At 46.6% G+C, this 14,367-nt stretch overlaps 1 protein-coding gene across 1 annotated transcript in view; it reads right to left on the bottom strand.

The window, feature by feature from the left end:
* The window catches only part of LOC121004097 (gastrula zinc finger protein XlCGF26.1-like), a 705,032-nt gene that overhangs the window by 424,842 nt on the left and 265,823 nt on the right, over positions 1 to 14,367 (bottom strand). The window lies entirely within an intron of this gene.

The following is a 14,367-nucleotide window of genomic DNA, read 5'->3' as shown; positions in this document are numbered from 1 at the left end:
TGCCTCCTCTAGTGCCCCCACCACGCAGTGGTTTTGCCTCCTTTGTGCCCCCTCCACACGGTGGTTTTGCCTTCCTTAATGCCCACTCCACACAGTGGTTTTGCCTCCTTTAGTGCCCCCTCCACATGGTAGTTTCCCTACTTTGTGCCCCCTCTGCACTGTAGTTTTGCCTCCTTAGTGCCCCCTACATGGTAGTTTTGCTTCCGGAGTGCCCCCACATGGTAGTTTTGACTGCAGTTCCCCCCCCACCGACTAGTTTTGCTTTGTTAGTGCCCCACACAGTAGTTTTTGCACCCTTTGTGCCTCCACACAGTAGTTTTGTTCCCTTAATGGCCCCCCAAAGGCTAGTTTTGCTTTCCTAGTGCCCCCACATAGCACTTTTGCCTCTTTAGTGCCCCCATCCAGTAGTTTTGCCCCTTTTGTGCTCCCCCCCCCCACACACACACACTGTGGTTTTGCCTGCGGAGTGCCTCCCACAGTGTAGCTTTGCCTGCTTAGTGCCCCCACATTGTAGTTTTGCCTGCTGAGCACACAGTAGTCGGTCAATAAGAATGTCCACATATTGCCATCTACAAGAGTGATATCCATTAGGGCCCCCAAGCAATATGATGCCCCTTTGTGCCTCCCCCACACAGTATGATGCCCCCAAGGGCCCCCCCCCTTCATAGCAGGTAGTTCACTAAGTGTCCCCCACACAGTGATGCCCCCTTAAATGCCTCACTCACAGATTGAAGACCCCTTAAGTGGACCCACACTGTGATGCCCTTTAAGGGCCCTCACACATTAGTTATGCTAATCACAGTAGATGTGCCCCTTTAGTGCACTTTCACAGAAGGAATGTCCCATTAATGCCCCCTCACAGTAGATATATACACTATATACCCTCCCCAGTACTCCCTCTATATAGACTATATACCCTCCCCAGTACTCCCTCTATATGCATTATACACCCTTCTCCAGTCCTCCCTCTATATACACTCCTCCAGTCCTCCCTCTATATATACTATATACCTTCCTCCAGTCGTACCTCTATATACCCTCCCCAGTACTCCCGCTATGATCACTATTGGGGTCATTTATCAAACTCGTGTAATGTAGAACTGTCTTAGTTTCCCATAGCAACCAGCCAGATTCAACCTTCCATTTTTTACAGCTACTTTGGAAAATGAAAGGCGGAATCTGATTGGTTGCTATGGGCAACTAAGCCAGTTGTGCTTCACACCAGTTTGATAAATGACCCCATATATACCCTCCTACACTCCTCCCTCTATATACACTGTATACCCTCCTCCACTCCTCCTTCTATATACATTATATACCCTCATCCACTCCTCCCTCTATATACATTATACACCCTCATCCACTCCTCCTTCTATATACATTATATACCCTCCCCCCTCTACATACACTATATACCCTCCTCAGTACTTCCTCTACATACATTAGATTTCCTCCTCCTCTCGTCCCTCTATATACATTACATACCCTCCTGCCTCTATATACACTATATATTCCTCTCCCCCATACTATATACCCTCCTCCACTCCTCCCTCTATATACATTATACACCCTCCTCCAGTCCTCCCTCTATATACATTATACACCCTCCTCCAGTCCTCCCTCTATAAACATTACATACCCTCCTCCACTCCTCCCTCTCTATACATTATATACCCTCCTCCACTCCTCCCTCTATATACATTATACACCCTCCTCCAGTCCTCCCTCTATATACATTATACACCCTCCTCCAGTCCTCCCTCTATAAACATTACATACCCTCCTCCACTCCTCCCTCTATATACATTACATACCCTTCTCCACTCCTTCCTCTATATACACTATGTACACTCCTTCAGTTATCTCTCTATATACATTATATACCCTCCACACACTTCCCTCTATATACACCAGGGGTAGGCAACCTCCGGCACTCCAGCTGTTGTGAAACTACAACTCCCAGTATGCATACTTGCCCTGCTCTTCTAAAAACTCTCATAGAAATGAATGGAGCATGTTGGGAATTGTAGTTTCACAACAGCTGGAGTGCCGAAGGTTGCTGATCCCTGATATACACTATATACCCTCCTCAACCCCTCCCTCTATATACATCACATACACTCCTCCCTCTATATACATTACATACCCTCCTTCCTCTATATACATTACATACCCTTCTCCACTCCTCCCTCTATATACATCACATACACTCCTCCCTCTATATACATTACATACCCTCCTCCCTCTATCTACATTACATACCCTCCTTCCTCTATATACATTACATACCCTCCTCCACTCCTCCCTCTATAAACATTACATACCCTCCTTCACGCCTCCCTCTCTATACATTATATACCCTCCTCCACTCCTCTCTATATACATTACATACCCTCCTCCACTCCTCCCTCTATATACATTACATACCCTCCTCCACTCCTCCCTCTATATACATTATATACCCTCCTCCACTCCTCCCTCTATATACATTATATACCCTCCTCCAGTCCTCCCTCTATAAACATTACATACCCTCCTTCACTCCTCCCTCTCTATACATTATATACCCTCCTCCCTCTCTATACATTATATACCCTCCACTCCTCCCTCTATCTACATTACATACCCTCCTTCCTCTATAAACATTACATACCCTCCTCCACTCCTCCCTCTATATACCCCCTCCCCCATATATACTATATACCCTCCTCCAGTCCTCCCTCTATATACATTACATACCCTCCTCCACTCCTCCCTCTATATACCCCCTCCCCCATATATACTATATACCCTCCTCCAGTCCTCCCTCTATAAACATTACATACCCTCCTTCACTCCTCCCTCTCTATACATTATATACCCTCCACTCCTCTCTATATACATTACATACCCTCCTCCACTCCTTCCTCTATATACATTATATACCCTCCTCCACTCCTCCCTCTATATACATTATATACCCTCCTCCACTCCTCCCTCTATATACATTATACACCCTCCTCCACTCCTCCCTCTATATACATTACATACCCTTCTCCACTCCTTCCTCTATATACATTACATACCCTTCTCCACTCCTTCCTCTATATACACTATGTACACTCCTTCAGTTATCTCTCTATATACATTATATACCCTCCACACACTTCCCTCTATATACACTATATACCCTCCTCAACCCCTCCCTCTATATACATCACATACACTCCTCCCTCTATATACATTACATACCCTCCTTCCTCTATATACATTACATACCCTCCTCCACTCCTCCCTCTATATACCCCCCTCCCCCATATATACTATATACCCTCCTCCAGTCCTCCCTCTATAAACATTACATACCCTCCTTCACTCCTCCCTCTCTATACATTATATAGCGGCTATGCCAGATCTATTTCTTTACTTCCTAGCAGGACAGCTTAGAATTCTCACCACTTGGGTTACGCAGACTCCCATACCGAATTCTGAATTCTATTTGAAATGCCATTTGGGTCTCTCAACCTTATGGCCGGTTCTAGAAAACCTACAGGTTATAGACGGCCGAATATTACCCATACACAGGTTAGCTCATCAGGTCTGGAGAGCAGCTAAGCTCCAACAATACCAGGACCTTCCTGATGATGTCACACTATGGAATAATCCTATGTTCCCACATTTGATGCACTGTGAAGGTAGAGCTGTCTGGGAAAACTATGGAGTGCTCACATTGAGGGATCTGTATGAGAAAGGTGTTCTGTACTCATTTACTCAGCTTCAGGAGAAGTTGGGGGTTCTGCGGTCTCATTTTTTCAGATTTCTACAGCTAAGGGCTCTTTCACACTTGCGTTGTCCGGATCCGGCGTGCACTCCATTTGCCGGAGGTGCCCGCCGGATCCGGAAAAACGCAAGTGAACTGAAAGCATTTGAAAACTGATCCGTCTTCAAAATGCGTTCAGTGTTACTATGGCACCCAGGACGCTATTAAAGTCCTGGCTGCCATAGTAGTAGTGGGGAGCCGGGGAGCAGTATACTTACAGTCCGTGCGGCTCCAGGGGCGCTCCAGAATGACGTCAGACCGCCCAATGCGCATGGATGACGTGTCCATGTGATCACGTCATCCATGCGCGTGGGGCACCCTGACGTCACTCTGGAGCGCCCGAGGAGCCGCACGGACGGTAAGTATACTGCTCCCCCGCTCCCCACTACACTTTACCATGGCAACCAGGACTTTAGCGTCCTGGCAGCCATGGTAATCATTCAGAAAAAGCTAAACGTCGGATCCGCCAATGGGCCGAAACGACGTTTAGCTTAAGGCCGGATCCGGATTAATGCCTTTCAATGGGCATTAATTCCGGATCTGGCCTTGCGGCAAGTGTTCAGGATTTTTGGCCGGAGCAAAAAGCGCAGCATGCTGCAGTATTTTCTCCGGCCAAAAAACGTTCCGTTCCGGAACTGAAGACATCCTGATGCATCCTGAACGGATTTCTCTCCATTCAGAATGCATTAGGATAAAACTGATCAGGATTCTTCCGGCATAGAGCCCCGACGACGGAACTGTATGCCGGAAGAAAAGAACGCAGGTGTGAAAGAGCCCTTAGACATGCCCTTCAGTCTCAATTTCATGGGGACACAAGAGTAATTTCCAAATACCCATTGATAGGCATACTTAAGACACAAGGGCCAAAGGGTATGATCTCGACTTTATACACACACCTTCTTGATCTCAAAATACGATCCAAACCTCTGTTGGTGGAGACTAGGTGGAAAGAGAGGTTGCCACAAATCACTGATGAGGAATGGTCAGAGGCTTTGAGTGCACCATCAAGTGTATCGCCCTCTCTCAGTAACAGACTAGTTCAACTATTTATTCTTCACAGGAGCTATTTAACACCCACCAGGTTGCACAAAATGGGCAGGATAGACCACACGAGATGCCACAGATGCGATCAAAATAATGCAGATTTCTGGCATCTTATTTGGGACTGTCGGTATGTGCAACCCTTTTGGAAAAAGGTAGTGGATATTCTATCTACATTGATCACAGAGATGATACCCTGCTGCCCTAAGATTTGCCTTTTGGGGATACTGGATAGTGATATCCGCTCCCTGTATGTTTGTACATTTTTGAGGGAGACCCTATTCCTAGCCAGGAAAGCAATAGCTCTCCGTTGGATGGCGGACAGACCGCCGACCATAGGTCAGTGGAAAGCGTTAGTAAATCAAATCTTGCCCTATGAAAAAATAATGTATAGTAACAGGAAGTGCCCTCAGAAATTGGAGAAAATTTGGGGACCTTGGTGCTCTTCCCCAGTCACTGCATTGCCATCTCACATGCACTCAGTGCAAAATGCATAACATTGTTTATCTCAGTGTTTCATTGTTTGTGTGGGAAAAGTTAGGATAAGAAGGGATTGTACTTCATTAGGAGACACTATATTATTCTTGCTGCTTTTATTGTCCTAATTGAGGAAATGTATGTCATTCTTCCTTATTCCAATAGACTCTACTGCGGAGTATGTATCTTCACGTGTATACTATGTAATATTGACACATGTGTTAATGTACCAATTTTCACTTGTTATTCTCAATAAAACGAGTTTAAAGGGGCAGCCAGTATGAAGGTCACTGTTAAAGGGGTGGTCAATGTTAAAGTGACAGGCAATGTGGAGGTCACTGTTAAAGGGACGGACACTGTGGAGGTCACTGTTAAAGGGACGGACACTGTGGAGGTCACTGTTAAAGGGGCAGGCACTGTGGAGGTCACTGTTAAAGGGGCGGACACTGTAGATATCACTGTTAAAGGGGCAGCCACTATGAAGGTCACTGTTAAAGGGGTGGTCAATGTTAGAGACAGGCAATGTGGAGGTCACTGTTAAAGGGGTGGTCAATGTTAAAGGGATGGGCACTGTGGAGGTCACTGTTAAAGGGGCAGGCACTGTGGAGGTCACTGTTAAAGGGGCGGGCACTGTGGAGGTCACTGTTAAAGGGGCGGGCACTGTGGAGGTCACTGTTAAAGGGGCGGTCACTGTGGAGGTCACTGTTAAAGGGGCAGGCACTGTGGAGGTCACTGTTAAAGGGGCAGGCACTGTGGAGGTCACTGTTATGGGGGAAACTGTTGATATCTTTTTACGACACATGGAAACATAAAATAAAATGGATGAAATATACTCGGGCAAAGCCGGGTCCTTCTGCTAGTATTTTATATAATAGGAATCATGTTTATATTTTTTTGATCATGTATTATTATTCCACAGTAGGTAAAATGTATTTACGCATATAATTGATAGCTGACTAATTACTTTATTAACTTCTGCTGCTCACATTGTGGATTTAAAAAAAATTCTAATTATTTTCCATTATTTTTTTACTTCCTGAGATCTTGACTGGCCTCTCAATATCTCGTTCATGTTATGTTGTGTAGCGCTCTTGGCACATGAGCAGTAAGGCTGGGCACACCCATTCTGGCGGTCTTCATTATGCTCGGCCTGAACGTCTGGGGCATGCTCCAGAACCGAAGTGTGCGGTGAGGAGCCAACCTCATGGCAGAAGTTGCCAGCCTCCTTTATCCTCAGCATAGAGTGCGGCCGCGGAATAGAATCAGAAAAAAATAAGAACAACATTGGGAAGCACATCATGATACTAAGGTGTTCTGGTTGGTCTGGAGGGCAGAAACAGGCCGACACATTTCCTTCAATGTTATCATTAATATTCTAAAAATTGTATTTATACAATTATGGATCTATATTTTTGTCTAATATTGTAGGTGTCATTTTGAAAGCATCTATTAATTTTTTAATTTTTTTTTACTGTAATAAAAGTTCAGCCTTTATGTGTGTTATTTTTTTATGTAAACTTATGCTCTGGATATAGCAAAAGGGTGCAGGTAATGTGCCTTTAGGTTGGTTTTGTGGTTCCTCCTTGTTAAATATCACAGACTGTAGGTTAAAGCAAAACTGTCTGGACAGTATTAAGAAACAAATGTAACACAGAAGGTAAATGAAGCATGTCGCCTCCTCGCCAGACAAAGGCTTAGGCTACTTTCACACTTGCAGCGATTTGGATGTGACTGAAAGCATTTGTGAGACGGATCCGGATGCGGGTCTGTCCCACAAATGCATTGCAATAACGGATCCTTCTCTCCACTTGCGCATGCGCAGGCCGGAAGACCGGATCCGGCATTCCGGTATTTTGAATGCCAGATCCGGCACTAATACATTCCTATGGGGAAAAATGCCGGATCCAGCAAGTCTTCAGTTTTTTTGGCCGGAGATAAGGGCTCTTTCACACCTGCGTTCTTGTCTTCCGGCATAGAGTTCCGTCGTCGGGGCTCTATGCCGGAAGAATCCTGATCAGTTTTATCCTAATGCATTCTGAATGGAGTGAAATCCGTTCAGGATGCATCAGGATGTCTTCAGTTCCGGAACGGAACGTTTTTTGCCGGAGAAAATACTGCAGCATGCTGCGCTTTTTGCTTCGGCCAAAAATCCGGAACACTTGCCGCAAGGCCGGATCCGGAATTAATGTCCATTGAAAGGCATTGATCCGGATCCGGCCCTAAGCTAAACGTCGTTTCGGCGCATTGCCGGAGCCGACATTTAGCTTTTTCTGAATGGTTACCATGGCTGCCGGGACGCTAAAGTCCTGGCAGCCATGGTAACGTGTAGCGGGGAGCGGGGGAGCAGTATACTTACCGTCCGTGCGGCTCCCCGGGCGCTCCAGAGTGACGTCAGGGCGCCCCAAGCGCATGGATCATGTGATCACATGGATTACGTCATCCATGCGCATGGGGCGCTCTGACGTCACTCTGGAGCGCCCCGGGAGCCGCACGGACTGTAAGTATACCGCTCCCCCGCTCCCCGCTCCTACTATGGCAACCAGGACTTTAATAGCGTCCTGGGTGCCATAGTAACACTGAAAGCATTTTGAAGACGGTTCCGTCTTCAAATGCTTTCAGTACACTTGCGTTTTTCCGGATCCGGAGTGTAATTCCGGCAAGTGGAGTGCACGCCGGATCCGGACAACGCAAGTGTGAAAGAGGCCTAAAACTGTAGCATGCTGCGGTTTTCTCTTTTGCCTGATCAGTCAAAATGACTGAACTGAAGACATCCTGATGCATCCTGAACGGATTACTCTCTATTCAGAATGCATGGGGATAAAACTGATCAGTTCTTTTCCGGTATAGAGCCCCTAGGACGGAACTCTACGCCGGAAAAGAAAAACGCTAGTGTGAAAGTACCCTTAGTACATACACTTTGGCCTATGAGCTAATACGGTAAAGTCCTGATACGATACATTCCTATAACTGGTCCACTTTTCCTCTGTCCTGTCTATATTCCAAGAACTAGTATCGTCTTCTAAGGACGTCATATCCCCTGCATTAAGGGGGTTGTTTCACTTCAGCAAATGGCATTTATCATGTAGAAAAAGTTAAAACAAGGCACTTACTAATGTATTGTGATTGTCCATATTGCCTCCTTCACCTTCTGGATTCATTTTTTCATGGTTACGTGCTTGCACGGTCGTGGTCGTGCTTGCACTCTATAGGAAAAGGAGCTGTCCTCTCTGATGGCCGAGACCATGGAAGCGTGCATAGGCCGGCAATTTTTCCTATAGTGTGCAAGCACTGGATTACAGGATGGGCGTAAGCATTGAAATGAGCAGCGTATAATGTGATGGAAAAATGAATCCAGCCTGAAAAGGAGGCAATATGGATAATAAAAATACATTAGTAAGTGGCTTGCATTAACCTACTCTACATAATAAATGCTATTTGCTGAAGTGACACAACCCTTTTAAGACTCATTCACACGTCAGTGTTTTGGTCAGTGATTGTGAGCCCAAACCAGGATTGGAGCCTCCACAGACATAATGTATAAGGGAAAGATCTGCACCTGTTCTGTGTTCAGAGCCACACCTTGTTTTGTCTCAAAATCACTGATGAAAATTACTGACTGAACACTGACGTGTGAATGAGGATTTAGCCATGAGAGCATGTACTATTTTTCGCCCCATAAGACGCATTTTTCCCCAAAAAGTGGGGGGGAAATGCCCCTGCGTCTTATGGGGCGAATACTAATGAGCGCTTCTATTATGGAGGCGCTCATTAGTAATGAGGACCAGGAAGTGGTGAAGGCTCTGTACTCACCGCTTCCTGGTCCTTGGCTGTGAAGGCTGCACACAGCGTGAGGGCGCTCTGTCAGCACAGCCGACAGCGGGAGGAAGAGGACTGCGATGTAGGTGAGGAGCGGCGGATCCAGGAGCAGGAGAGGTAAGTGTTTTTTTATTTTATAAAACATGAGGCTGCTGGGGGCATAATGGGGGCTAAGGCATAATGTCTGATAATGGGGGCTGAGAGGCATGGGGGCTGATGAGCGGCATAGGGCTCTTATCAGAGGTCTGATTAGGGGTCATTTAAATTGGGGTCTGAGCTGAGGTCTGATTTGAGGTCTTATTGGGGTCTTATTAACATTGGGGGTCTGGGGGGGGGGGCGTGGTCTGCCAGGCATGTGAGCGGACGTGATCTCCGGAGCTCCTGCACTACCCCGAACTTTTATCCGCCTAACATACCTGTGTATCGATATTATATCGGGATCTCAGCGCTCACAGCATAGGCAACACTGCCGGAACAGAATCCGACCCTTTCAGTGACTTTTCAGCGGCCACCATGTCCAGACGGGGGACCGGGAAAGGAAACAGCAAGGCCTCACAAGATGGCGCCGGGAGCGCAACACCGCGACGCAAAGACAGAGTGACGGATATGCAGCAAGAGGTGGCAGAGAGGCTGAGCCAGTTTGCACATACACCGGAGCTTCTCAGGGAGAGTTGCACCTCTGGCGCTGGTCACAGTGAGTCCTCCTTGACTGGAGCGGGACGGGAGTCTGAAGGGGAAGGGCCTGAGGAAGTGATGGGCCTGAAACAGCACCCTAACAGATTCGCTGCCATTCAAGACCCAGATGGCGCTGGGGACTCTGATGCAATGTACTCAGATGTAGAGGAGCCCACTATAAAAGACGTCCTCCAGGCCATTTCTAAGTGGGGCAAGGCACTTACTACCCTGACCATGCAGGTGGGGGCTATTAAAGAGGACATCTCTATTGTCAGGCATGATATTAGAAAGCTGGCGGACCGCACTACATCCCTGGAGGATCGCATGGGAGACATGGAGGATGAGGTGCAGCCGCTAAAAAGAGCAACAGCGGAACATTCTCGCCGGCTTGACATTATTTCTGCCAAACAAGATGACATGGAAAATCGCCTGAGGCGTAATAATGTGCGGTTAGTGGGTGTGCCTGAAAAAGTGGAAGGCCCAAATCCCACCGAGTATTTTGAGAAATGGCTCAAAGATCAGTTTGGAGAGGGCGTATTGTCTCCCTTATTCGCTATTGAAAGGGCGCACAGAGTTCCGTCGAGGCCATTGCCACCAGGAGCGCCACCAAGACCTGTCCTGATGAAAGTACTGCACTATAGGGATAGAGACTCCATTCTACGCAAGGCCAGAGATATGCCTGATCTCTCCATAGATGGTCGCAGAGTCTCGTTCTTTCCTGATTTTTCTATGGAGGTCCAGAAAAGGCGCGCCCGTTTCCTGGATGTAAAGCGACGTCTGCGGGTACTTGGAACATCGTACTCAATGCTATATCCGGCGAAGCTCAGAATAGTGGCTCTTGGAACCACAAGCTTCTTTGAAGACCCGAAAGAGGCATCCAGATGGTTAGATCGACATGAGCGGCAGCTCCGGGCGGAAGGGAATCAAGGCGACTGAGAGGCCCATTTGGAAGAAGGGACAATGCACCCACTGTAGGGTGAATATGTTCTGTGTAACAGCGAAGTTTTGAATCTTGCTAAATTTTCATATTTGTTTTACATGTTTTTATATGATTTAGTAAGAGGTCCAGCTGCATATACGTGATACTAGGATGGTGAGCAATGCTAACATAGTCTATTATGTTCAACTATACTTGGGGTTAGTGCAGGAAGGTACACAGTTTTATACGTGAGTGTACCTGGCGTGATACAACAGTTTGAGATTACGCCAGACGTCACGGGTTTGGGAGGCCAGCTTTGCTGACAGATTTTAGGAATACCCACGGGCCTTAATATTAAGGTATTTTAGTGGGGTCTGTTAGAAGGTGAGACTTCCAGGGTTAGGTAATGAGGGAGGGAATGTTTGGGGATGGGGGGGGGAAGGGGGGAGTTAGGGAAAGGGGATCTTAGGTCCATGATGATGATCCAGGGAAGACCGACACTGAAGAAGTATGTTTTACAGCATCCGGTACATATATGGGTTTGCATGTTTGAATATGGCTAGTCCAGTGAATTTCCTGAGCTGGAATATTAGAGGGGTTAAAGACGCTATCAAAAGAAAGGCAGTAATGGAAACGATAAAGTCATATTATCCTGTAATTTGTTGTCTACAGGAGACACATCTCCTCCCGGAGCAATCCCACTTATTGTCCCCTAGTTGGACATCTCAATGTTATCATTCTACTTACTCCTCATATGCAAGGGGGGGTAAGTATTTTGATTCATAGACAGCTAAGTTTTAACTGTATAGATAAGAGGATTGATCCGAATGGGGGCTATGTCTTCCTATATGGAACACTTTTTAATGTTCAATGTATTATTTGTGGGATTTATATACCGCCACCATATTCCCCGACTGCCCTTAAAAAGCTGATAGCCTTTATGTCAGACTATCCGGATGTACCTGCATTGATCTTGGGGGACTTTAATAATGTGATCTGTACGGAATGGGACAGGTTGCAGACCTCTGATGTTCATTCAGGGGGGCAAATTACGCCATTTGGGAGACTTCTGGAGGAGGCATCACTATTGGATTTCTGGAGGCTGCGTAATCCCTCTGTACGGCAGTATTCTTGCTGTTCTAGTACCTATCAGACACTGTCGAGAATAGATCTAGCGCTGGGGAATGAGGCGATGGGGTGTCGTATCTGCAACATTGAATATTTACCTAGGAAAATTTCTGACCACTCCCCCATTTTGGTGTCAGCTAACTTCCTTACCCCCTTGAACAGTGGGAGACCACTGTGGAAATTCAACCCATTCTGGTTGTCAGTGATACCTACAGTATCAAATATTGGGACAGTGCTGACAGAATTTTTTACCATTAATCTTGTGGGATCTTCTCCATTGATAGTATGGGATGCCATGAAGGCATTTCTGCGGGGAATACTAATTGCGGAGGTCAATAAAAAACGGAATGAGTCTCGAATAACAATTAGGAATTTGGAGCGCCTGTTGGTGGATGCGGAGACCCAATACGTTCGACAGCCCATGGAATTGCTCAGGGAGCAGTGGCAAGAAACACAGCGTAAACTAAATGATAAGATTCTCCTCAGGGCAAAGAACAAACGTTTCTTTCAGAGACAATCATTTTATGAAGAAGGGGAAAGAGCAGGTAGATTGCTATCGCTGCTCTCTAAAGCACAGCAGCCTTCTGCATATGTCGCTGCTCTTTGCGATAATGAGGGGACTGTCTGTACTGCTCAGGATAGGGTAGTGGAAATTATGCATACGTTTTATTTATCCCTATATGAGTCCAAGACCAGTGTAGGAGTGCCAGAAATTGTAGGATTCCTGGATGGGATACAACTCCCCACGTTAGGGGCAGATCAGGTATCAGCCTTGGACGGACCCATTACAATTACAGAGCTGGAAAGGGCCCTGAGTGAAATGTCAAATACCAAGGCCCCAGGGAGTGATGGATTACCTGCCGAAATATTTAAAACATTTGCCCCTATTCTGCTCCCCCAGTTGTTGGAAGTGTTCAAGGAGGCACAGCGTCAGGATGGGTTGCCTCTTAGCATGAATGAGGCAATCATAGTCGTTAACCCTAAGCAGGGTAAAGATCCTCTGTTAGCTGAATCATATCGGCCTATTTCATTATTGCAGGTCGATGTGAAGATATTGGCTAAAGTATTAGCGAATAGGCTCAATACTGTGATCACGTCACTAATACATACGGATCAGGCCGGATTCATGCCCAACATGTCAACGGCTGTTAATATTAGACGCCTCTTCCTGAATATACAGGCGGGCCGGTTCCACGGGTTGAATGCGGCGGTCGCGTCTCTGGACGCGGCCAAAGCATTTGATAGTGTGGAATGGGATTACCTGTGGGCTGTACTTGGGAGGATGGGCTTTGGATCTGTCTTTATCCAATGGATCAAGCTTTTATATAAAATCCCCACTGCTAGGATTAGGGTTAATGGAGCTCTTTCTCACTCCTTTTCGTTACACAGAGGGACAAGGCAGGGGTGTCCATTATCGCCCTTGCTTTTTGCAATAGCTATTGAGCCGTTGGCAGCGGCATTGAGGGAGGCGCGGGAGGTTCAAGGTTTTAAATATGGGGGGATAACTGAAAAGGTGGCCCTCTATGCTGATGATATGCTTCTATTCCTTGATGATTGGAACTCCTCCCTTCCGGCAGCTATGAGCATCATAAATGGGTTCAGTAGGTTATCGGGACTGTGCATTAACTGGTCCAAGTCTGCACTTATGACGCTTTCGACTGAGGAGGGGCGAGGTGGAGGCTCTACGGAGGGCTTGCAACTAGTAAAATCCTTTAAATACCTGGGTGTTCAGGTCACCATTGATGTAGCGGACTATGAAAAATTAAACCTGACTCCGTTAATACAGCGATTTCGACAGAAGGTGCAGACGTGGACTAAGTTGCCACTCTCAGTAATAGGAAGAGTTAATCTTATAAAAATGATTTTAATGCCACAGCTCCTATATTTGCTACATAATGCACCTGTATGGGTGCCTGCCAGATTTTTTGTCACAGTTAATGCTATATTCAGGGACCTGATTTGGAAGAGAGGAGTTCCACGTATTAAACTAGCAACGCTGTGCAGATCAAAAACGGATGGGGGACTCGGGGCTCCGGATCCGTGGATTTACTATTTAGCTGCCCAACTTCAACAATTGCGGGGATGGGGAGTGGAGGAAGGAATTGATAAAGCAGGAAGAATAGTGGGTCACTATCTTAAAGGCAAGAATCTGATGACGGCACTGGAAGATGGATCATTGGATAAAATGGGAAGCGACATCCCGCTACTACGGGTGATTCATAAAGTATGGTGGAAAGGCAGGTCAATAGCTGGGGTACAGGGTTATACTAGGTTCACCGCAATTTGGCCTAACCTTCTGTATGCAGAATTACATAAAGTGCCTGGTGTCCAGGTTTGGGGTAGGTATGGACTCACTTACATGCACCAGCTATATGAGGGGAATACTCTGAAAGAATATGCCCAACTTCAAAAGGAATTTATGCTCCCACACTCCCAATTCTATTTATACTTGCAGATACGACACGCTATACGTGCTCAGGATGCAGCGGGGGGAGTTGCGCCGGCCTCCAGA

The sequence above is a fragment of the Bufo bufo genome, chromosome 6 (assembly GCF_905171765.1).
Source record: "Bufo bufo chromosome 6, aBufBuf1.1, whole genome shotgun sequence".
Classification (NCBI taxonomy): domain Eukaryota; kingdom Metazoa; phylum Chordata; class Amphibia; order Anura; family Bufonidae; genus Bufo; species Bufo bufo.
This window is presented reverse-complemented; position numbering and strand designations above follow the sequence as displayed.